This window comes from Triturus cristatus, chromosome 11 (genome assembly GCF_964204655.1).
Source record: "Triturus cristatus chromosome 11, aTriCri1.1, whole genome shotgun sequence".
Lineage (NCBI taxonomy): Eukaryota > Metazoa > Chordata > Amphibia > Caudata > Salamandridae > Triturus > Triturus cristatus.
The window spans coordinates 202,319,261-202,344,239 of record NC_140594.1 but is presented as its reverse complement, the minus strand read 5'-3'; the positions used below and the strand labels follow the sequence as shown (position 1 = coordinate 202,344,239).

At 45.5% G+C, this 24,979-nt stretch overlaps 1 protein-coding gene across 1 annotated transcript in view; it reads left to right on the top strand.

The window, feature by feature from the left end:
• SART3 (spliceosome associated factor 3, U4/U6 recycling protein) overlaps nt 1-24,979 on the top strand; it is a 484,862-nt gene that overhangs the window by 176,909 nt on the left and 282,974 nt on the right. The gene's annotated exons all lie outside the window — the stretch shown is intronic.

The following is a 24,979-nucleotide window of genomic DNA, read 5'->3' as shown; positions in this document are numbered from 1 at the left end:
TTTACTACTAAACAGGCAGTCACAATTTGCATTTACCGTGCAGTTAAAAGGAACTTGATTTAAATGGTGCAACAGGTAAAGTGGCGCCGGGGCCAAAAGCTCTAAGGACCCGAATAAACACAAAATATTGCAAAATTTTACTAAACAGCCCGTCACAAGTGCAGTTATCTAGCAGGCACTAGCGTCATGATTACAATAGTGCAGCAGGTGCAGTGACACTGAGGCCAAAAGCTTGAGGCATACCCCTAAACACCATATATTGCTATATTTTACTACTAAACAGGCAATCACATGTACAGTTACCTTGCAGGCAATAGGGTAATGATTTTAGTGGTGCAGCAGGTGCAGTGGCACCGGGGCCAAAAGTTGTCATAAGTCCTCTAAACACCAAATATTGCTATATTTTACTACTATGCAGGCAGCATAATTGCAGTTAACTAGCAGGCACTGTGGTCATGATGTCAATAGTGCTGCAAGTGCAGTGGCACCAGGACCAAAAGCTCTAGGAACCCTACTAAACACCGAATATTACTATATTTTACAACTAAACAGGCAGTCACAAGTGCAGTTATCTTGCAGGCACTAGGGTCCTGATTTGAATGGTGCAGCAGGTGCAGCGGCACAGGGCCCAAAGGTTGTTGGAATTTTTTTCTTACGTTAAGGCTGCACATCATTTTCCGTTTACCGATACTTATCTTCCCCTGGCTGCACGCATTTAAAACGTACTGATTTAACTCTGCTTTAGTGGGTGGAACTTTTAACAAATTTTCACATTCTTTACGATGTTATTCCGTTAATAAAATAGATTTTGTTTCTGTGTCGTGTTTGTTGTTGCCGCATTATGTACCGTTAACCTGAATGAAGCAAATTCAGTGCTTTACATGAGCACTCTCTCTGGTGCTCTGAAGGGATGTTTTATCCTCCTTTATCCGTTGGGCCAGTTTCTGTATTCCTTTACAGCGCCAGACAACTGCCTCAGAGTCTTGGATTGTAAACATGGTCATGTGCCTGTTTTAAAAGTATTCCTTGAGTTTTGTGATTGCAGCCTGTCCCGTGTTCTGGCCGGAAAGGGAGACTATAGTTTCAAGAGCAGTGAATTCTAAAATGCCAGCTTCTGGGCATTGTTACGTTGTGTCAAAAATGTGTGCTGCTGTTCTTTTTTCCGGAAGGTATCTATTATTTTGGAATTAGTAAGCAGGTAGTTGGTAAGACTGGAGTTATTTCGGGCGAGCTTTTATTGTGCGGATTGTATTGTTCTAGCACCAAAAACACGTTATATCGTTTCCTGTATTTTCTGTGGACAATATGAATAAGCAACGCAATACTCCGTAAACTGAAGCAGGAATTATTTCCTAATAGTGAGAATTTAGCCGTTCATCTTTCCGTGGATGTAAAATGCATTCATATTTATTTGCATACTTTTGACGCATGGTATATTACCTTAATTGTTAAAGGTTTGAGTTCTCCAAAGTAACTTAAACAGCCTCCTGTATTTTCGTTGTTATATAATATAAGGAGCTTCACCTGCACATTCTTAAAACAGGCGAACGCTTTGTCTAATTTAGCTTGTTTTACACCTTCTATTTTAGCTTAATTGCTAAAAAGGGTTTGAGTTGTCTTCTGTAGTTTCATTGTTATATAATATGAATAACACCAACTGCACATTCTTAAAACAGGCAAAGTGCTGTTAGCAGGCACTAAAGTTATAATTTAAATGGTGCTGCAGGTGCAGTGGCACCGGGACTTATAACACATGCCTTGAAAAATATACAGTATTTGTGACAACATACAAAAGTATATAGCACAATAATTGAGAATATCAGTGTACTGCTTAAATTAAGAACAATTGTAAACCATAAGTACCAGAATGCAAGTGCAAATATGTTATATAGGCTTATTATTGTTTCAAAGTTTATGTTCATATTTAAGTTTTTATTGCCGTAATAAAAAAAATGTGCAGTGCAAAAAAACAAAAAAAAAACTTCGTCAGAGAAATCTGTAATAAAAAAAAACTTGCCTATCTCAATAAGTCTTACTTTCAGTGTGTTTCTTTCACTTATATTGCACAGCGGCTCAGATACTCATTTGAAAAAAATGAAAGTTACTTCTTCATTTGTTTATCTTAACAAAGGACAATAACCAAACAATATCTTTTCATCTGGTTTTCGTAATCTTGTTTTTTGGGATTTGCAAAAACAGCATTTAAGCTGTACTTGTATGGTTTTTCATCCACCCTTTACCTATTCTCCTCATAGCTGTACCACTTTCAAGCATTCTTATTGGGTACATGTTTTTTTTTAAATATCTTCTGTCCTCTGCCGTTTTTCTAACCTCCCCACTTTATAACCATTTGTAAAAGCACAATATACTGCTTTTTTGTACATAAACAAGTTATAATACTTAGACTTTCTGTAACTTGTATCGTACAACTACTCAGCAAGCGACCAGCTTAGAATAGAAAAAGCTTATTATTAATCACATAGGTGAAACCTAATGCTGAACATTTCTTGCCCATCTTCCTTACCTCCGTGTTGTTTCATCCCCAACCCACTCCCCCATTGGAAAAAACAAACAGGAGATTGGGTTAGGAGACGAGACAGTACTGAAGGAGGGCAGGTGAGACGGACACGGATGAGGGACAGTAGGGGCAAGAAGGGATGGGGAGCACATGGACAACAGTGGGTGGGCAGGGAAGTCTGTGGCAAGCACATAGAAAATGGAGGGTGGGCAGAAGGCACTAGGGCAAGGACACCGACAACAGAGGGTGAGTGGGAGGGGCGAGGCAAGCACATTGATAATTGAGAGTGGGTGGGAGGGCAATGGAGGAGGAACATGGAGGGGGGAGAAGTACACATCGAAAACAGCTGGAAAACATTCACACTCTTGTAGAGTGCTTAAACACATAAACATAGCACTTGAAAACTTGAGTAGCGGAAGGACACTGTAGCACAGCACGTCAATACTCTAGTGGAGGGCCAAAGACGAGGAAAGAAAGCCTACGGAAGCTGATGAAGAAGAAACGGGCAAATGAGGGTTGCAATCAAGCCAATCAATGGTGAGCAAAGGGCAGGCAGCCTATAAGCCCACTGTAGGGTAATAAGGTTTAGACAAAACCTAAAAATGCTTGATTGAGACTATGGTAATAAAATGAAACCCCAAAAATGCACTCCACGACTCAGTCAGCCTCTCACCCAAGTAGCCATAGTCTGGTGTATCTCCACAGATGCGGTGTCTCTGTGCATGCAGTGTCTGCACAGTTATAATGGGAAGTTGGCCACCCTTGCCTGAGGTGGAATCAAGCTGCTCCCTTCACTTTCATTTATTCCAGCTAGGCAAGGCTTTTTCTTATTGTATTTTCCATTTTGCAGTTTAAGGAGTTCGTTTTGAGCCATCCCGTCACTGCTACCATACAGGCTGCAAATATATTTTTGGCCTCTGACTCATTGAAATCTGTGTATTAAATTGCAAAATAACATAAAAATCACAGAACATGTTGGGCTGGTAAAGAAGTATGGATCCATCATCCTTTGTGGGTTTTAAGACATATCTTTTAGGGTCTGCAATGCCCTTATGGTTCAGAGGGATACCAATGGAAACGAAAGAGAGGCATGCAAACATGACGCATGGACGGCAGATAACTTTTTTCTGAGGGAGCGATTTTTCTTTTAAGTTGTAATAATGCAGAAATGAAGTCCAGGAGAACGATAACACTTTACATGTCTATTATCTATATGTGCGTGTGAAGCGCACTGGTAATGTCTCACTCCCTAAAAGCATACAAAAGTGTAGGACTGCACGACCAATCGCTACAGTCTTATCTCCTCTCATCTGAGGGCTCCTTTGACCTTGGGCACATGCATCATGTGTAATCCTGGCCCCACTGGGAACTTCTGGTGCGCAGCGCCACCTTTGATTGACTGGTAGGTTGTGACCGTTGAGCCTTGCGAGTTTACACATCACTTCATTGCTACTTTAATGTATGTTAATTAGATGGATTCATCTGTGAAAGATGCGTTTTGAATTGCTGTGTTGGCGCTGCCACGGGGGAGTGTTCATTTCACAGGTGAGTCCAGCCACCTGCTCAGGCAAATAGTTGTCAGGCGGTGCAAATGTCGATAAACGCCACAAACTCGCTGGTATTTAGAGGTCAAAGTGTGAATATTAATAAGGCACTCTTGAGACATTGTCAGGCCACAGACACCAAGCATGTCTGCCTAACAGCTACGTCTAAGGGGCTTGAAGTGCCAGGGTGAATGGTGGCACTAAAGCAGAGTTCAGAAAAGTACAAATGGCCTGAGGTCTGCAGATGCTGATGAGGTGCTCATTGGAGATCAGCAGGGGCACAGGGTAAATTGAAGGCTTAGAGTGGAGAGCAGACAGGAGCAAGTGGGCACAATCATACTCTCCCCGAGGTATATGTACGCCTTGGCATATGTGCTCGCTGAGATAAATGCACCTGGCTGCAAGTACTCGGTAAAATGTGTGCTCCTTGACTTGCATCCCTTTCATTAGTGTGCTCTGTGATGATAGTGGTCAAACTTGAAGACTTCGAGAAGAGCCAGTCACAGCCTCCCTGGACACCACAATCTGAGTTCAGAGATTTATCAGAAAGACCAAAAGTAGCTAGAGAGAGCTCATTTGGCAGGATGTAACATTTCCAGCAATGTGGCGGGGCAGGACAAGCATTTCTAGAAATGGGGTCAGCTATCTTCCTAGCCAATATGAGAAAAAGAAGTGACAAACTGTGCAATTAAGCATACTGGATAAACCTAATGTTATAAGTAACATGTTTTTGAAGATTTGACACTGCTCCTAGGCTACTCACAGTGCTCTTTTATAAAGCAGATTGCTTGCATTGACACCTAAAAGACAGCTTGTACAGATTGACATCCAAAGCACATAAGACAAGTTTTCACAAAGTAATCTCAAAACCACACACTGTTTGCCAATTCACTGAGCCATTTTGTGGCAGGGCTGTCTGCTTGTGAAATATTTATCATTGCAAGTCCAAAAAAGTGTTCATGACTCCTTATTAACCGAAGGTACAATTTTGGTTTACGTATTGGGATGTTGCAAAATATTCAAGGGTAAGGTTTCCCTTATGTACAGGTCTCAAAATATTAGGCTTAGTGGCAGTGCCTAATTTGAGCTGGTAGTTCCAACTGTAACCCACTTTTGATCATTTTTGGTGTCCTGCACTTATTTTTCCTCTTTAGACTTTGTTCCAGAACAAAAGAGTGAAAAACACAAAAGGGTGGGAAGACAAAGATGGAAAAATTGTGACAAAGGTAGAAAGCAAAGATGAAAAAGAACCTGCAGGAGTGAGATAAAGAGCTTTAAGAACCACGCCTGAGGGTTTTGTTTCCTCCCACATGTTGGTTACCTTGAGTACAATATTTTCTTTTGTCAGAAGGTGTGTGCTGCCATAGAGAAGTAACGCTTATCATACTCCTGTTGGCTACTGAGGGGAGTCCGGCCACCTACAAATACGTAATTATGTGGCAGTTTGCAATGGGAGGACTCCTCTACCGTTTTTTTTTTGTTTGATCTGTTTATTAAAGATTTTATGTTTTGTTTTGTATACATGAATACAAAGCAGTACATCATCAGGGAAAACACCATACAGAACCAATAGGTACATATACATTTCAGATAATTAAGCAATGGTATAACTGCTTGGGTACATCAGTAAGCATAAATAATATAGGCAATAACATTCGGCATATCCCGTCAGACAAAGTATTCCCTCCCACCGTAAAAAAAATCTGAACTATTGTATTATGGTGCGACGTAACTTCAACTTGCAACAAATTACATAATGACATAATCATGTTTCTCATGGCTTCACTCTTCCGTATCACATGAATTAATGTAGAGATTCAAACGTTTATATAACAAAAACACCAAACAATGAGGGGAAAAAATAAAAACATATCGGGGAAGGGATGTAAGAGCCACAAGAAGGGAGGAAGGGGAACCAAGGTCTCCCAGCGGCAGAGCAAGGTCCTATTGCCTTTTGTCTCTTGGTTTGTTTCCCAGCTACTCAAAGGGTTCACCATCCGTCTGCAAGGAGTAAAGGTCGTCCAGTAAATTGGGCAGAGGTTTCAGTCAGCATATCAACACACCATTTGGGACACGGGCTACTCAAGCCTATCTCACTAACAGTCAGAAAGGGAGTCATCTAAGGAAGCCTCCGACACCAGCAGTCCCTGCAGCACACACAGCATAGTATTCCATTCAGTGGAAATGGGGAACTTACGCAAAACCAGTGTATCTTCCCGTATCAAGGAGACCGCTTCAGCCTTCACCCAGTTCAGCATGGAGAGGAGCCAGGCTTTCGTCGGATGGGACTCCACGGACTTCCACTTATGAGTAATCAATCTCTTAGCCGCAATAAAGCCCAGATCCAGAAACCTGGTGGATGCTTTGTATTTTTTATTTCTAGGAAACACACCAATGATGCACGACTCCCATGTTCTCTGCACCTCCCTATCCGTGCAGGTGGCTAACGCATCCAGCACCCCCCTCCCAATAAGTCTTCAGAGCGGGGCAGGACCAGAGCATGTGTACAATATCTGCATCCACCATCCTGCAGCGCGGGCAGCATTCATCTTGTCTATTAAAGTACTGATTGATTTTATCCGGGGAGAGATATGCCCTATGCACAATATAAAATTGGATTCACTTGAAACCGGCGTTTCTGGAAACCTCTTTGGGGCTTTCCAGGACCATAAACCATTCCTTTTCTGAATAAGGCCTCCCCCAATCTGCCTCCCACTTAGCTGGCAACAGCGTTAAATCCGCCAGTGTGTGTCCCCTGACCGAGTCTGTGAACCACTTCACCAAGTGGCATCATGTGCCCATAACGTGCACATATTGCACTAGGAGATTCATCGGGGTTCCTGTGTCACGTCTCCCCACGTCACGTCTCCCCACCAACGTCTCATCGCAGCCGTCCACGAGGCATGATTCAGAAATTGGCCGGGGGTACACCATCTTCATTCGTGATATTGAGAAACGACCGTAGTGATCCTTCTACGTATAAGTCTCCTAAGGTGGTTTACAAGCTTCCACCCATGGGGCCAGGTCTATACTCCCACCATGTCCCCGCATAATCGGTATTCCCAGTAGGGGTACACCAGGTGCGTATGGTATTACATTCCTAGTAAGGCGCAGGGACCTGCGGAAGCATTTCCGTGCTATCGATAGCAGCAAAGGGAGAGGTTCATCCAATTTATTACATGGATGGAATAAATAAAGGGTCCTGTCTAGGGAGTACGGAGGCTCATGTTCTGCCAAATCTGACAAATGGAGCTCCTCCGCCCATTTTGCCACCCACAAGATTTGAGATGCCAGGTAGTAGTGCTCAAAGTTGGGCAGGGCCAGTCCCCCCTTCGAGCGAGGAAGATATAATTTTGTCAATGCCACTCGGCATCGCGAGTTATTCCAGATAAAATCACATGCAGTCTTCTCCAGAGATCGGAAGCAGGACACGGGTAAGTCTAGCGGTAGGGTAGTAAAATAATAAAGGAGACGAGGTGACATTACCATTTTGATTAATTCCACCTTACCTATAACTGAAAGGGGAAGTGTCTTCCAGAATTCAATTTGCCACTTGAGCGCTGTAACCGCCCTTGTGATATTACCATCCATAAGGTCTTGTGAGTTATGGTAGATATAAACACCCAAGTATCTGAACGCCACCGGTTGCCACTTCACCACCGTCCCATTCACTGTTCAAACCCAGATCTACTGTATTAGGATTAAACAGGTATAAACAAGATGTTCAAAGCATATGAGCTGCAGATCGTACACTGTGCATTAGATCGCCATCTGGTTTTGGGCTCGGATGCTTGCACCTTGTTGTTGTCTTGGAAGAAGTCTTTTGTAGTCACGAGATAGGTGACTCCTCCCTTGGACGATAGTGCGCATGGGTATCGACTCCATCCTCAGATTGTTTTTTTCCGCCATTGGGTTCTTATGTAACTTGCGCTCCGGTTCCAAACTCTATTTTTGAAACTTTTCGACATGCAAACTCTCCGGTATTGTTATCAATCACGTGATCTTCGACGCGCAACTCAACAGCTCGATTCTGGTAGTCGATGCGGGCCGTTGGGCCAATCCACGCCGTCGGGCCTACAGCTCATGGAAAGAACTCCATTTTTAAAAATGCCCCCAGCGTGGAGCTAAATTACCACACAGTGACCATCACAAGGTCTGTAACCTGTGTCTCTCTACACAACTCGACAAGAACATTTGCCAGGCCTGCGCCTCTTTTCGATCGATGGCGCGACACATCATGGCGCAGAAAGCAGCTCCGGCACCAGGGGACATCTTCGATGAAGGCCCAGATGTCCCAGAAGAAGATTCCGAAGACCTCGAAATCGTGTCCGAAGCGGACGACTCCGACTCAGACGGCCACATCACTCCTGGTCAGCGAGTGAGTACAATTGCCCCATCCCCCACTCCACCCCAGAAAAAGAAGGCCCTGGTCAAGACTTCGCCTGCTGGCCCCAGTCGTGACCAAAAACAGACTTCAGAAACCCTGCCTTCGGGCTCGTCTCCGAAGATAAAGGAAAAGCCTTCCGGTAGCTCGGGACCGAGCAAACTGCATATCCCCGTCCCGAAAGGACCTTCGACACCAAAACCGAGTGACCACCCCACTCCCAAAAAGAAAAACCTTTGGATCCAAAACCAAAGCCTTCGGAACCGAAGAAGATTTCAGTCTCCATAGTCAAGCCAAAGGACTCTAGAACAACTCCTAAGGCCTCTGAAAACAAAACTCAACCTCGCTCGGACCCGAAAAAGTCGGTGCCGAAAGCGGTTGTCGAGGAGGAAGAACTTTTTCGACCGGATCCCGTTGATCCAAAACAGAAAAAGTTGCTCATCAACCCCAAAACCGGACATGTGGCCGCTGTGCCACAAAAGAAGAGGAAGCTGGACACAACAGACCCTCCTGCAGTGCCTCTGAAGAAAAAGACTGTGCCACTTCACCTATAAGACCCTCTACTCCTGTTCTTCCTCCTATACCCCTCTCCCCTTCCTACTCCTGTTCTTCCTCCTATACTTCTCTCACCTCCACACCCTACACCACTTCCAAATACACCACCACCGCACGACGATGATGATGACGTAGGGGGAGCAACAATGACCCTTTCACTGACCCTGACAATGATACGGACACGCCACAGGATGACTGGGACGATTATGACGACCCAATAAATCCCCCAGACTTCCCAGATCCCCAGCCATATCCAACAAAACCATCTCCCCCAGATGACAATATTGGATTTGGGCAGCTTGTTAACAGAGCTGCTATTTACCATGGCATTCACATGCATTCAGACCCTGCAGAGGAGGATTTCCTCCTGGACACTTTTGAACAGTCGCAAAAATCTGTACAAATACTGCCAATGCTCAAAGGGGTCATTAAACACGCCCCAGACATATTCAAGGACCAAGTGAGAATTAGAATTCTCAATCCCAGGATTGATAAAAAATACAAACCTGCCCCGAAGATCCCGCCTACATCAGAGGGCAGCGACCCCTAGACTCACTAGTAGTGTCTAACGCTAGAAAACGCTCCAACTCACAAACCTCCGGTGACGCACCACCTCCGGACAAGGAATCTAAGCTGCTAGATGACTCTGGCAAGAGAGTTGCTGCCCAAGCAGCCAATCACTGGCGCATAGCTAATACCCAAGCATTACTTGCTAGGTATGATAGGGCTCACTATGACAGACAAGAAACCCTATTACAACACTTGCCTGATCAGTACAAGACTCAGGCAAATGACTTGATTCAGGAAGGAAAATTAATAACCAGTGGCTCAATCAAGTGTGCCCTTGATGCAGCCGACACCGCCTCTAGGTCCATTAACACTAGTGTATTGCTCAGACGACATGCCTGGCTACGCATTTCAGGCTTTAAACAAGAGGTACAAACCACCATCCTCAACCAGCCGTTCAATCAAGAACAACTCTTTGGACTGGCTGTAGACCCCACCCTGGAAAAAATGAAAAAGGACACGGAGACTGCTAAGCCCATGGGAGCGTTAGTCTCCATCCACACGTGGTTCCTTTCGTCACTCCTTTTATAGAGGAGGATCCAAAAACGTGGGAACCGACACTGCCTCCACTTCTTACAAAAATACAACTCAAACAACCCCCAGTAGAGGATATGTTAGAGGCGGATACAGGGGGAATAACAACAAAAGAAGAGGCCGAGGTAACAATAACACCCGGACCTCCCCAGCTACTAAACAGTGACTTCCCCCCACTCCCCCCAGACCATTCCACTCTGGTCGGGGGAAGACTTTCACAGTTCCTGCCTGTCTGGGACTCCATTACAACAGACAAGTGGGTAAGACAAATTATCCAGTATGGTTACTGCTTAGAACTTGCAGCAACCCCACCCACCATACCACCCAAACAGCGTCCAATGTCCACAGAACATCTCACGCTCTTAAAACAGGAGGTTCTCTCACTGCTTCAAAAGCCAGTGATAGAACCAGTTTCCTTACAGCATCAAGGAACAGGGGTTTACTCACTGTATTTCCTAATCCCCAAAAAGGACGGCACCCTCAGGCCAATACTCAACCTCAGACCACTCAATCTTTACATACACTCCGATCATTTCTACATGATTACTTTTCAATAGGTTCTTCCACTACTTCAACAAGGCGACTTCCTTGCCACACTAGATCTCAAGGACGCCTACTTTCATATTCCCGTTCACCACGCTCCCAGGAAATATCTAAGATTCATGGTGGACGGACAACACTACCAATTCACAGTCCTTCCATTCGGAGTTACCACTGCACCCAGAGTGTTCACAAAATGTCTGGCGGTAGAAGCAGCACACCTCAGAAGACAACAAATCCATGTCTTCCCATATCTCGACGACCGGCTGATAAAAGCCAAGTCACAAAAACAGTGTGTTCATCACACTTACCAAACCATCCAGCTGCTACGCAACTTGGGATTCACAATAAACTATACCAAGTCACATCTCCAGCCCTCCCACATACATCAGTATCTCGGGGCCACAATAGACACCTCCAGAGCTCTGGCATATCCCACTCCAGCCAGGATAGCCACTATGCAAGCCCTAGTTGCCAAATTTCAACAACAGCACTCCCTCCCAGCAAGGGTATTCATGCAACTCATCGGAATGATGGCCTCTGCATCTTTATTGTACCTCATACAAGACTTCAAATGCGCCCCTTACAGGAATGCCTAGCACTTCAGTGGAACCAGGCCCAAGGACAACTAACAGATCTGGTGTTGGTGGACGGCCGAACACATCCCTCTCTGCAGTGGTGGAACATACAAAACCTGTCCAAAGGGTGACCGTTCCTTGAGCCAGTTCCACAGATAGTGCTAACAGCAGACGCATCACTCACCGGTTGGGGAGCCAATCTCCTAAAACATACAATTGAAGGCAAATGGACCACTAAACAAAAAGTGCTCCATGTCAATCACCTGGAATTACTAGCAATATTCCTAGCACTCAAATCATTCCAACTGCATCTACAACACAAGACTGTCCTAGTCCGGGCGGACAACATGACAGCCATGTATTACATACAAAAACAGGGGGCACACATTCTTTGCAGCTATCCCAGCACGCACAAAGCATTTGGAGATGGGCCATTCCACAAAACATATACCTGCTTGCAGAACACCTTCCAGAAGTTCACAATCAGATTGCGGATCTGCTCAGTTGACAGATACAGCAAATACACTAATGGGAACTTCATCCCCAAGTTCTTCAACCATTTTTTCAGTTGTGGGGTCAACCAGAAATCTGTTCGCCACACACGCAAACGCAAAATGCCCAACCTTCGCCGCTAGGTTTCCACACTTGTTATCCAAAGGCAATGCGATATGGATGAATTGGTCAGGCAGATTTACGTACGCTTTTCCGCCACTCCCACTGATTCCCCTAGTAGTACGCAAGCTCAAACATCAGTCTCTCAAAATGATCCTGGTGGCTCCCACATGGGCACGTCAACCTTGGTTCACGACACTGTTGGAACTCTCAGTAGTTCCACACCAAAAACTACGCCTCTCACCAACATTGCTAACGCAGAACCATGGAGAGATAAGACACCCTGACCCAGGCCAGCTGAATCTAGCAATCTGGCTCCTGAAGTCCTAGAGTTCGGTTATCTTAACCTTCCGCCGGACTGTATGAATATTATTAAAGAAGCCAGACGTCCAACTACTAGAGCTTGCTATGCAACAAAATGGAAAGTATTTGTCATCTACTGCAACAACAATTATTATTATTATTATTAGTATTTGTAAAGCGCGACAGCTACTTCCAACGGAAGTGTCCCGGTGCTAGCATCCTACAGGTAGAGAGATTAAAAGGAAAAAAGGCGAGGAGAGGCAATAATAATAAGACAATCATATTGACCCGCTGGATGCTTCCATCCAGGACATCATTACTACACTTGCAAAGATGTAATCTGGCATATTCATCCATAAGGTTACATCTTGCAGCACTTGCAGCTTATTTGCAAAATAGACCACATTGTCACTATTTCGAGTACCTGCAATTAAAGCGTTTATTGAGGGCCTTAAAAAAATAATTCCTCCCAGAATTCCACCAAACACTACTGTGTTGACGTGCAGGCGAAACAACAAGCTTCTGTAGGCCAAGCTGTTCTTAAAACACTTTTTCAAACCACTGCAACGGATACAGGTGACCACCGCTAGGGGAGACACTGCTGTACAGTCTATGCACAGTGTACGATCTGCAGCTCATATGCCTCGAACAAAAAATGCTACTTACCAGTATGCACCTGTTCTTGGCATGTAGAGCTGCAGATTCGTACACGCCCACCCACCTCCCTGGGACCTGTATCCGTTCCAGTATTATCTTAATTAGATACATTCACATGGACATCTTTTCTATTTCTGACTGCCTCCTTCATTTCCCATCATGGCGAAAAACAATCTGAGGATGGAGTCGATGCCCATGCGCACTATCGTCCAAGGGAGGAGTCACCGATCTCGTGACTACCAAAAACTTCTTCAAGACAAAAACAAGGTGCAAGCATCCGAGCCCAACACCAGATGGCGATCTAATGCACCGTGTATGAATCTACAGCTCTACATGCCAAGAACGTGGCGGGGATGACCTGCTGGATCGCCAGGACAGCCCGCACATACAGCAAGATGTCATCTGCATAAAGGAAACGGCATGTATGCACTCTCTGAGGGGTATCCCCCAATCTGATGCTGAGGCACGTAGTGCCATCGCCAATGGTTCGATTACCATATGGAAAATCTGGGGGTAAAGGTGGGATCCCTGACGAGTCCCCCGTGCAATCAAAATAGGTTCGTAGAAAACAGAAGCCAACCGCAAACGAACAGTAGGGGCTTCGTACAACAGTCTAATAAGTCTTATTATATAGTGTCCAAATCCGTTTCGGTGGAGCATGGCAAATATGAAAGACCACTCGACCGTGTCGAAGGCCTTCTCCAGGTCCAGCATGACACAGCCAGCTGTCGGCCAATCCGCAGTAGCATGATTCATCACCCTGAACAATCGCTGTATGTTAAGCGATGTGCTGCGAGCAGCCACAAACCCATTCTGGTCCTGGTGGACCGGCTGGGAACCAACGGCCCCAGTCTACTAGCCAGAATGCCCGCCAATATCTTTTAATCCCCATTTAAGAGTGCCAAAGGACGATACGCCGCCATGTAGTAGGGTCCCTACCTGGTTTGGGGAGCGTAATCAACGTGGCCTCCGTCATTGAGGCAGGGAGGGCGAGAGACTCTGTGTACACCTGGTGCAGCTGGGAGCCCAGGGGGTCCGCATATATTTTATAAAATTTGTGGGGAAGGCCATCAGGACCAGGGACCTTGCCGGATGGCAGAGTCCTCATTGTTCCTCGCACTTCGTCAAGCGTCAGTGGGGCATATAGGTTCATTCGCTGTTCAGGTGACAGGACTGGGAACGGGAGGCGCTCCAGAAATTGCTGAATCGCCTCCTCCGAGGGCTGTGAACCAGCTTTATACAGCTACGTTAATTGAGTCGTCCGCTCACCATGGATTTCTAACTGTGTAAATCGCAGCGCTCCGCCTGGAGAGCAAAGAGCCGTAATCAGCCTACCCGGTTGCTCCTGTTTAATCAGCCAAGTGAGGAGAGGCCCAAAGTGATCCACTTTGACATGTATTGACGTGGAGTGCGCTGTGAAGTTAAGGCCGCGCTGACGTTCAAGCAGCTCAGTGTGCGTCTTTCGTGCTTCCTTCAGGTTGGCCAGTCCCCCAGCATCTGTCACAGTCTTAGATTCCAATGATAACATGATTCTTTCCACCCCAACCAGATCTGCTGTTAACTGTTGTGTCAGCCCGCAGCTCAACCCTAAGTATTTCCCTCTCAGGGTGACTTTCATAGCCTCCCCCTCCACTAATGCAGAGGAGGCAGTCCCCGTATTGAATTCAAAGTAGTCTTTGATTGCCTCGCTAATTGCCCCCCAAAACACAGGATCCTCCAACATGACCGGTTGCAGCCTCCACGTGGGTACACCTTGGACCCCACCCTCCGAAGCCATCACGACACAGTGAGCGTTGTGATCAGAATGCGTGCCTCCCCAGTACTCTGATTTCAAAACATACGGGAGGAGGCAGGGGGACCCAAAGAACCTATCCAGCCTAATGTGTAAATTATGAGGTGTCGAGAAAAAGGAATATATCCTCTCCCCGGGGTGATGGTGCCTCCAAACGTCGACCAGATCCCATCCCCGCGCCCATCTGTTCAGTGCCACGGAGTTGGTTGTCACGGCCGCCGTCCTGAGTGGGGAAAAGGATCTATCAACCCCCACGTCTAAGACACTGTTATAATCCCCTCCCAGCAGCCATGAGATCTCACACCACCTTCCCAAAACAAGAGACAATTGATCCAGAAACTGGCTGTGATCCACATTCTGTGCATACACACTACCCAACAATACAGGACGTCCATCCAATTTACCCTTCACTAACACATCTGCCTTCCTTATCCGCATAAGTCTCGTCCACTGCAAAGGGTGTCCCGGCTGTATCCAGATAAGGGTCCCCCTAGCAAACCGGGAGTGATCTGTGGCATATATTTTACCTCTCCATCTGCGCTGCAAACAGATAGCTGCTATTGCATTCAGGGGGTCTTCTGCAATAACTCTATAGGCACATTATGATGTTTTAAATAGGAATGGTGTGCGAATGCCCCGGACATTCCAGGTAAGTATTGCGTGACTCCATGGCAAAGCTAGGAAAAGCACATTGCAATGAACATTGATCCCTCTGCCCCCGCCCTCTCTGTATAACAATCTGATGTGAAAGACAACAATTTCAGTATTCCCCCACCGGGTTCTTACAACTGAAAGGAAATGGGAAATGCTAACTGGGGAAGGAAAAAACCATATAAGGGCAACCCCCAAAACACCAGGGAATCGTCCAAACAGTCGGCAACATAGCCGCCTGCCCTACTGGCTCCGAAAGGTTATGGAGAACAGGGGATTGTGACACCATGCAGGATCTATTCAAGTCCCCACCCAAACCAACAACGTGCAAGCATTGCCATAGGCAAACCCAAATTAGAAATAAAAAAAAAGATCAACATCAACCCCTCCAGGAACCCGTTGACCAACCCCCCACCCCATATCATGATAACACATAGACCGCAAAAGAAAAGACCCCTTCAGGAGACCATCCCAACAAAGCAAACAGCAGCATTCGGCAATCTAGTTACAGATCAGCCAGTTTCATACAATACCATCCGCTGTCTGGGGTGTAACCTCCGGCATTCTTGTAGATGCTTTATCAGAAGAGTCCCCCACAGAAGAGCCCCCATCCCCTGATGAATGAGAGGAAGTGTTCGCTTTCTTCGTGCAACGTTCCTTCTGCCATCTTCTCTGCAATGCAGACCACTTCCTGCCGCTCTTCATGGATCTGATTTGGACGCCGTCATCCCCCGTTGTGGCCCGCGTCTCCGACTGCCTCTGCCACCAGCTTCCGCAGTCCATGCTACAGCAGTAGTGCCCGCAGGTCTCGGGCCAGAATACAGATCGGATGTCTCCAGCCAGTCTCAAACATCCTGAGGTGTATCAAAGAACCTGGACTTCTCATCCGAGACGACACGGAGCCTGGCCAGAAAGAACAGCGAGTAGGAGAGGTTGAGTTGCCGAAGTTGACGCTTCGCCGGTAAGAAAGAGCCCCGCTGACGCTGAACCTTCATTGTGTAGTCCAGAAAGAACACTACCATGGCATTTACGTACTGGATTGCATCTAATTTTCTGGTCTCTCGAAAGTTTATGTCCCAATCTCTAAAATGTAGGAGCCTGAAGATAAGTGGACCACCCAGCAGTAGGAGTTCTTTCCTTTCTATAAGTTCTGATGTGTGTACCGGATCTTCCTAGTGCTCTGTTCACATCCCAGTGAACCGCAGACCAGTCTCACCGGCTCTGTGGGATACCTGCCTTGGCTCCTGTTTTCAAAAATTGTATGATCGGCTGTCTGTGAGCACTCCACAATCAGGAAGCCGCAGACTTCGTCATGAGGCCGCAGCCAAAATGTGCACTGTTATATGGAGGTTTTTACACTGCTTATCCTGCCCCCAGGTGATATCCAGACCGACCGTATCAGTGCTCCGGGTCTGGTACGTCCCCCCGGCGTCCACGTACTGCTGCTCCGCGGGGCGCCACTGGCATCGCCAAGCAGGTCCAGAGACACTCCGGCTCCGCTTCACAGTGTATCAAACGGCCTCTCCAGACCGCAAGTCTGCAGCTATACAGTCACACGTTCGCCGTATCGGACCACACGTCCTCCGGTCTGTGCCACGGCTTCCTCAGGGTCCCGGGGGTGTTCACAGATTGCCTCCTACCATCCGGGTCCTCCTGTTTACAGCAACGCAGGATATTTGTAGCGGATTATGGGGACCGAAGATGGAGCGCTACCTAAACGCGTTTGCCATGCTACCCCTGCTGGCCAGGAACCCCCGGCAGGACTCCTCTACCATGCTGTAATAATATTGGCTAATAATATTGCTGAAGCATCATGACTTGCTCACTGTGTGCGTTAATTACAGCGTGGACTATGTTTTTTTTGCTAAGCTAATCGTATTGGCAAATAGAGCTTGTCATTAAGAATGTTGCCTCATTCAAAATGGCTGTGGCATTCACTGTAATGCTACAATGGCGACTGTGCATAGTTTTGTTTCCCTTCCCCCCCTTTACATCTGTTCTGTGCAGAATAAGCAGTTTGTTCTGCCCTCCCACCCTAGTGCGCCGACGGACAGGCCAGTTGCTGAAGTCCCAGCAGCCTCATGACCATCCTTTGTCTTGCACCAACCCACTGTCTCAGTGCGCTCTCCACTCCTGCAACACCCCACACACAACCAGCTCATTTCATCCATGGGACTAGATTCTGAGAGTAATTGGGATAGCCTGGACCGCAAGGCCCAATTGACTACAAATCCGGAACAATTACTAGTAGGAGAAGAGAGTGACAAGCTTAGCCTCTTTTGAAATGCAAGCAATTGTGTCCATTTTAAGATTAGGCAATGCTATAACTTTATTGCCAAATACCTGCTCATGTCCTTTCTGTAGACACAGTGGGCACTTCACACATACACTGCACCCTGCCAATTCTGTTTATTAGCGGCAGCTACAGTCCTTTGTAAGTGGTGGGGTGGGGTGTGATACTTCACCCAAATTCCAGCGAGCGAAAAGAGTAAACTGACTTCTAGTAGATTCATGGCGAGTGGGCTCCTGCCCTGAGAACTTTTTGAGAACTTTTGGGTCAAATTTGCTTTAACGCCATAGATTCCGAAAGGCCAATTCATGAAATATGCCAGCACTTTCATGGTCTGTCAGGGACACCTGGCCTTTCCTAGAAGTAAATCCGTTGTGTGAGGGTTTGCTCTGCTTTGTGGTGGTGTGAGGCTGAAGTCCTAGCGCTGCTGAATATGTAATTCACCTTTTCTTTGGTGAATGAAGGGAGATGATTTGACTGTACCTTGCATTTGTACTGATGTGTAAGGAGGGAGGTGTGTTGTATTCTGGTGTGCCTGTATTGAGTGAGCTATGCTGGAATATCCTGTGTCTGAGTGTTGGTGTCTGGTACTTGGTACTAGTATGTCTTCAAACTGGAATAACAAGTGGGGTCACCTGGGGACTCGTTCTGCTTGAAGCTCACGCTGTGTCACATCAGCCGTAGCTCTTACCTTTCTATGGCTGCCGTCCATGGAAACCGCTTCCGTGCCTTGGACGCTGTCCAAGCCCAGAATGGAGGCACCTCACAAAAGGAATTTTGAAACATGTGCTGTGTGGGGAGGGAGTGGGGGGGGGGCGGGGTGAAAACATAAGTAAACAAGGGACTTCTGAAACTTTCAGAAAGTCCCTTGTTTATTTGTTTTCGCTCCCTCTCCGCACACGTTTCAGATTGAAACGAGGGACTTTTGAAACGTGCCGGCAGGGGAGACACAAAGAGCTGCGGAGTTCACCGAACGGGACAAATTACGTGAAAAAAAGTATGTGGAAAACATTGGAAATACAATCGGAATGTAAGGGGACATGTAACCTGGGTGGTCGCCACAAACTGAAAAACGCACCCAAAGGCGGGCCAAAGAGCAAGGTCTTGCCAATAGGAACAAAGGATTTAAGAAAAGCATAAGAAAGAACAAATGGAAAGTGGTGGGTGTGGCCTAAGCAACCTGATCACATACTACAGGCATCACAGAGCAGCGCATGCGTGCTTCTAGGCTCGACCTAAAAAGTACCCCAATCCCACTACGAGCAGAAGGACACTAGTAAAGTAATGGGCGGGCCCTAAGCCCTTTTTAGGTTTATTTATTTATTTTTACGAAAAATCTCACAAATGACCTCTCATTCACTGCCTCAGTCAAGACCTAAAAACTGAACCTGGGAAAGTCCCAATAGGGACAGAAGGAGAAAAACAAAATGGATAATCTTGTTAAAAAAAAAAAAAAAAAACAACAAAAAACATCCGAATCACACAACACACCTATCTGTACTGGTACAGGCCTAGTAAACTGCTAAAGTTCTTTGCAGCAAATAGAAAGAATGAGACTTAAAATCTCGAAAAAGTACCTGTCTCATATTTCTCGTTTTCAAAACTTTAAGACTATAATCCTCTTTCATACCGATATGTTATAGCTAAAGCATAAGCATCCATTTTCAGCCGGACGGCAGGTTGGTGCACTTGACATTCCTTAGCCAATAGGTCGCGGCTTTGTAAAGCATAGTTATTGGCAATAATTTTGTTATTTGGCGATCACATGCACACACATTCATCATGGTTGCATGGCCAGCAATTTTGCAATGGGGTTTTATTAAAGAAAACCCATTCCAAGATGACTGGCTGAAGCAGATGACTGCATTGTGACACATTACTGAATGTGCATTGTGACGCGGGTTCATTGTGAGGCATGTTGGCAATTTATAATTTACCGTTCTTAAACGTTAGACAGTCTTTTTACAACTATAAAATAAAACAAAGTAAAATAAAGTGCTCGCAAATGCAGATAAAGGCAGCTGCTGGGCCCTGTAAAAAAAAAGTGAACACAAAAGTGGGTTGGGAGCATGGTGGAGCAGGGGAGAGAGTAAAGTGATAGCACCAGAGGGTGGCACAGAAACAAGCAGTTGAGGAAACTCATGTACTCCAGTTGAGCCCGCAATACAAATCAAAGATTGCCAAATCCAGTGGGCCTGTCTTGCATTTTCCGTTGCAAGCCAGTCCATTGAGCTTTGCCGAAGCTGCCAGATGTGCTGAATTGTTACTTATATGGTGGACTGGCGTCAGAAGCAAATGAGCTTCTGCCCCATCGGAATCTAAAGTACCAGAAGGCTAGAGAGAGACAGAGAGGGATTCAGGTAGGTGTGAAATCTGAAGATGGGTGAGCAAGGGTAGGAGATTTAGGAGGAAAGATTAAGATACTGTATGGAAGTGAGTAGTAACTACTACTTCGAAACTCAGACCAACAGGCGAACATTGCCTTTCTTGGGCAGCCTTCTGCTCTATTTAATCCCAGTGTCTGCTACCTGGACACATAGGCAGAACACAAAGCCCTAACACAAGTTAATGACGTCCTGCAGAATGCATCAAGGAGGCTGGACACTGCACTCAAAATAGCCATGGCGCTATAGTGCAAGAGCATGGGCCAAGGGTATTAAACAGACAACATTGAATGTGGCTGGTCCCGCTCAATCCGCCATAGTACGTTCACACCTGTGGACTTTAGGTATGTATGTACCTTTTGAAATGAAGATGTCAGTGTTACTCACTGCGGGGAAACAGTACCATTTATGTTTTAGAAGTGGGCAAGCCAAGCAAGGCTCGAGCCTTGACTTGGGCTGAATGTCTGGCTCTTCTATGGTCCTAGTCATGTGTTGGCTGGCGAGACAAAATACAGCCAAGCCAAGCATCTTGGTACTGCGTTTTACACTCCTCATTGCAGTTTTAAAAGAGACAAAACACTAGATGCATGGCAGCTTAAGGCACAATATGGAAATCTTAAAAGGTGCATGTCTGCAGCCTGGCTGCACTCAAATTGGTTTGTCGAACAAAAGACCGAGCGGGATTCAGAGACCTCTTTGTTTTGGTAATTAGTGTATTTGCCGACATTGAGGTGCTGACCCTCTCCCAGTTTACTGTTTGTTAAGTCAGGGAAAGGCAGTGACATTCATCTGTCTTCCCTTACACTTGACTTTTACGAAAGATACTTTGAAATGTTATGCAAATGTACTAAGTTAGGTCATGACATAACTGACCACAAAACATTGTCCTATTGTGATTAAAGGGAGGGAGAAGGATATATTTATCCAGTGGTTTTACTGCACAATATGTGACTTCTAAGAAGGAACCTATTTTTAAACTGACAGACTATCATATTTTTCCATGCCGTTTACTGTATCATTTACATCGTAATCTTTTGATGGTTGGTTATTTTGTTCTTAGAGCCAAATCTGACTCCTTGCTTGGCTCTGGCTCTTCCTATGAATTTCCTGGTTTGTACCATCTACTATGTATGCTAACACGATATTCTTAAAAAGATATCAGAAACGTAAACAGGCCAACTATCTCAGAGCTTTTATCTAAAAAAGGTCTCCATTGCATGCCAACACAACTCGCAGTCTTTCTTATACTAATCTTGTCTTGCGCCAAGAGACAGATTTAGTGAAAGCAAGACGGAAACCTAGATTGGCAGTCCCAAACAGGGGTCTGTGGCTTCAAGAGCTGCTTGTTCTTGTCCAGCTTGCACCCTTCCTAAAATTAGGGCTATGATCAAGAGGCACCATGGCAGTTTGTCCTTCCTAAACAAATCCTCCTGTATCACTAGGACTTCAAGATACAGGTTGTCCCAATACATTTGTGTTTGTAGCCTCTACGTTACGATTCCAAAATGTCTATAGACTTTAATGTCAGTATTCCGGTGGAATTTGTACCTTGGTGTTGCCTGTGGTCTACAGTTGTGTGTAACCCCCGGTCTTTATACTTCACTGGTGTCTCTAATATTTGTTTTATAATAATCTACTATTACCTGTAGGTAACTCTGTTTCACTGCCGCCACTCTCCTTTTGCTGTCTGTAGGACAGAATTACTAGCATGTCATGATAGTACCCACAAAGCATTAGTGGGGGCCTAGCCTAAACGCATGTTTTAACTCTGACCTTACACCAGTATGTTTCTATATTAAATGGGTTTGTTGCACACTGGTGTCAGTAATGCACTCTACTATTGTCTGCAGCTCACTGGTACCATTAGACCATTGCTGTCTGTAGTCCATGGGTTTCCTGATCTTTAGGCAGCATAGTGTTTCAGGAACACACAGCATGCACAGGGCAGTAGCTATCAGTGGTGCAGCCGGTGCAATGGTGCCTGTTCTAGTAGGCTGAAACATGTCGACTAAAACTTTAAGGAGGACGGGACAATAATTTCCTTAGAACGTTCACGCTTAATGTTTTTACAGTCTCAGATTATTCAATAGGAAATAAATAATTTATTATTAATCCAGGGCAATTTTATAATTTATATATCTAACTCCAATCCCCACATATAATGTCAAGAGCTTACATATTATTGTGGTTTAGCCCATCCCAACATTATTGTTGGGATAAAGACAGGACCAGAATGAATCATGCCACAAACTGTGGGTAATGACTGGTTTATCTTTCCAAAGGAATCTAGATATACACCTTATACAACCAAAAAACTGATTGCTGTAGACTTGCTGCCTGAATAGGGTCTGTTGGCATGTGTGTGCGCCTTTTATGTGATGATCGTAGGGGGTAAGTATCAGGTAGCTCACCTTTTCCTCTCACTCCTGTTTGTGTGTAACAGTTTCTTAGGCGCCGTCCTATCCCTTTCTTGAAGTGGCGTAATGCAAAATGATGTTCTCCCTGCAGGTTACAATGACTGAGTGGCCTCCGCGTCTCCTGCATCTCAGATATTCATTGGCCTTCTGCTGAATGGGTACCCCGGAAGGATTGCACGGTCCCTTGAAGAGTTGGGGGCTCCCCTGCGCTGCAGGGGCCTTTTGTTATGCAACTGCTTACTGAGATCAGCTCAGGCCTCCAGCAAGGTAATGCAGCGATGTCTGCCCCCTCTGATAGAGAGGTGTCTTGTAACCGATCTTCAGAAGAAAGTGGCAGACAGTGCTCCCTTCGACCCATATGGAAAGCTCCAGTGGAGTTTTCCACTCGTATGAAAAAAGTAGAATATATCATAGAAATGGCTTGCACGTTTACATGCAGTAGTACAACTCATACCACCCCGTGCAGCCCCTTTTCTACGCATGTGTTTATGTAGCGTAGAAGACATTTGTATAATGGAAAAACAAAACGCATGATAGTCATACTTTGAGAGTGACTATGGCATTCTTCTGATCCTGTTCACTAGGAGATTGTTGATCATGGTTGAACGCCTCTGACTTTGGGCCATTTATCATTTGAAAGTACACGCAAAGCACTAGTGAGTGCAAAGCCTAATGACACGTTGTAACTCTGACCATGCACCAGTACGTTTCTACATTTAATGGGTAGTAGATCCGAAACTTTTTACAGCTGGCATGGTTTTTTTTTCTCAAATCGACGAATAAAGTTAATTGTAATTGCTTTTTCCAGAGTATTTTAATGCAGAGTATAGCTATCAAAATAAATTCAAAATTGCGTTTTCCTACTGGTTTGGACTTCTTATCCACTTATCTTGTCACCTTCCAGTTGCTCTGATTAACTTCTCTGTGCAGGAATAGAAGAAGGGGGCCCTTTAAATTCAGTAGTCATGCTTGTTGACCAAACTCAAGCATTGCTCAGTGTAACGGGTATGCTAGTAAGAAGCCGCACCTCAAGCAGCATCCCAGGTCATGTGGTTCTATAGGAAGGGTAGGGTCTGTTTTTTAAGAAAAAAACGGATTTCTCCTCTCCAGCAATTTTAATCTATGCTCTTTGTGTGAAATCATGTGTGTTTGTATGACTCCTGGCATATGTGCCTTCTATGGGTTGGCAGTGAGTGGAGTGGATCATTTGTGTTTTCAGAAAAGAGGAAACTAGAGCGCCCGTCGCTCACTGAACTTGAAAGCAAGTGAAGTATTTGGGAGGAGCATGAGCTGCACGAGGGAAAGCAAGTATAGGGCAAGCAACTTGACGTCAGAAGGGAACATGGAGGTGCTAATCAATGATTGTGACCGTGGCCGGAGTGAAAGAAGATCCCAGCATGCACCAGTCACCATTACAGGCAGTGAGAGTGAGGTATACAAACCAGCCACTGCTGAAGGAATGGGTGCAAAACAAAGTGTGTCTCCAGAGGGGGTCTCGGTGGAGCAGATCCCCTCCACCAGCCACTGACACGCTTTACCAAAAATATAAAGTAATAGTAACATGAAGCGCAGAAAATCATACAACAACAAAAGCACCTCTTTCATCCCTTCAGTACTTATGCAACTCCAACAAATAAGTATGCAGTGGGATGATAATGATAAATACCTTAACCAGATCAATAACCTTTCACACCACTACCTAAAGGCAGCTGAATATGAACAAGCCAATTGCTGAAAAGTGCTGATGCAAAGTCTTTCTCTGCTTATGTTGTGGTGACATGAAGTCTTAAGAGCCTCATCAAGAACTCAGTGGAATGATACAACTCATCCAGTCAGATCACTCTAGGGCCTAAATGCACGTGGGCGGGACAAACACAAGAATATGAAGAAAGCAATCACATCAAAAGCAGACACCTGGGATAGACACAACCCCAACCAAAAACACGAGCAAGTGGCTGAACCAGAGCCTCCCCCCCCCCCCCCCCCCCATCAAAATGTGTGTTGGAAACAGTTGTCTTTGACACAGACAGCTAACGTTATCTGTAGCTGAGACCTAATAATGGCCTGTAGAACAACTGAGAGCATGGACCTTAAGTACCGTAGGCTCAGGACTTGTCATCACATATTAATGGACCAGTATTTGTCTCTTCCCCAATGGGCGGGCCTTCTGGTTCTCCTTTTAACGTGTAAAGCATCTTTCACCTCACAGACATGGTCCCAACAAATAAATGGAATATGTATGATTATTATTTTAATTGATCCCTCCCACTCACCCATCACATGGATACTTGATATTGACTCAGAATTGTACTCTGACTCCACCAAAGTCACATCATTCAAACTGTTTTTCAGTTCGTAGATTGCTGTACGTCTGGTGCATAGTAGTCCAGTTGAAGAAAATGTGTTCTAATAAACTTGCACAGTGGAAAAATAGAGGGGAACGAAAGATGGAGCAAATAAAACCAGCAACAGCAAAGCAAACAGGTCTGAGTTCAATATGCTAACACATGCAACCTTTGCATGTTCGACCAAGGTATACTGGAGAGAGCCAGCAGGAGCAGTCAGACAGGGCTATACTTGTCAATTAGTCATTTGTGCAGTTCAAAGCAACCACTCGAGTGGAGGCGGAAAAATACACTCAAACAGCCAAAAG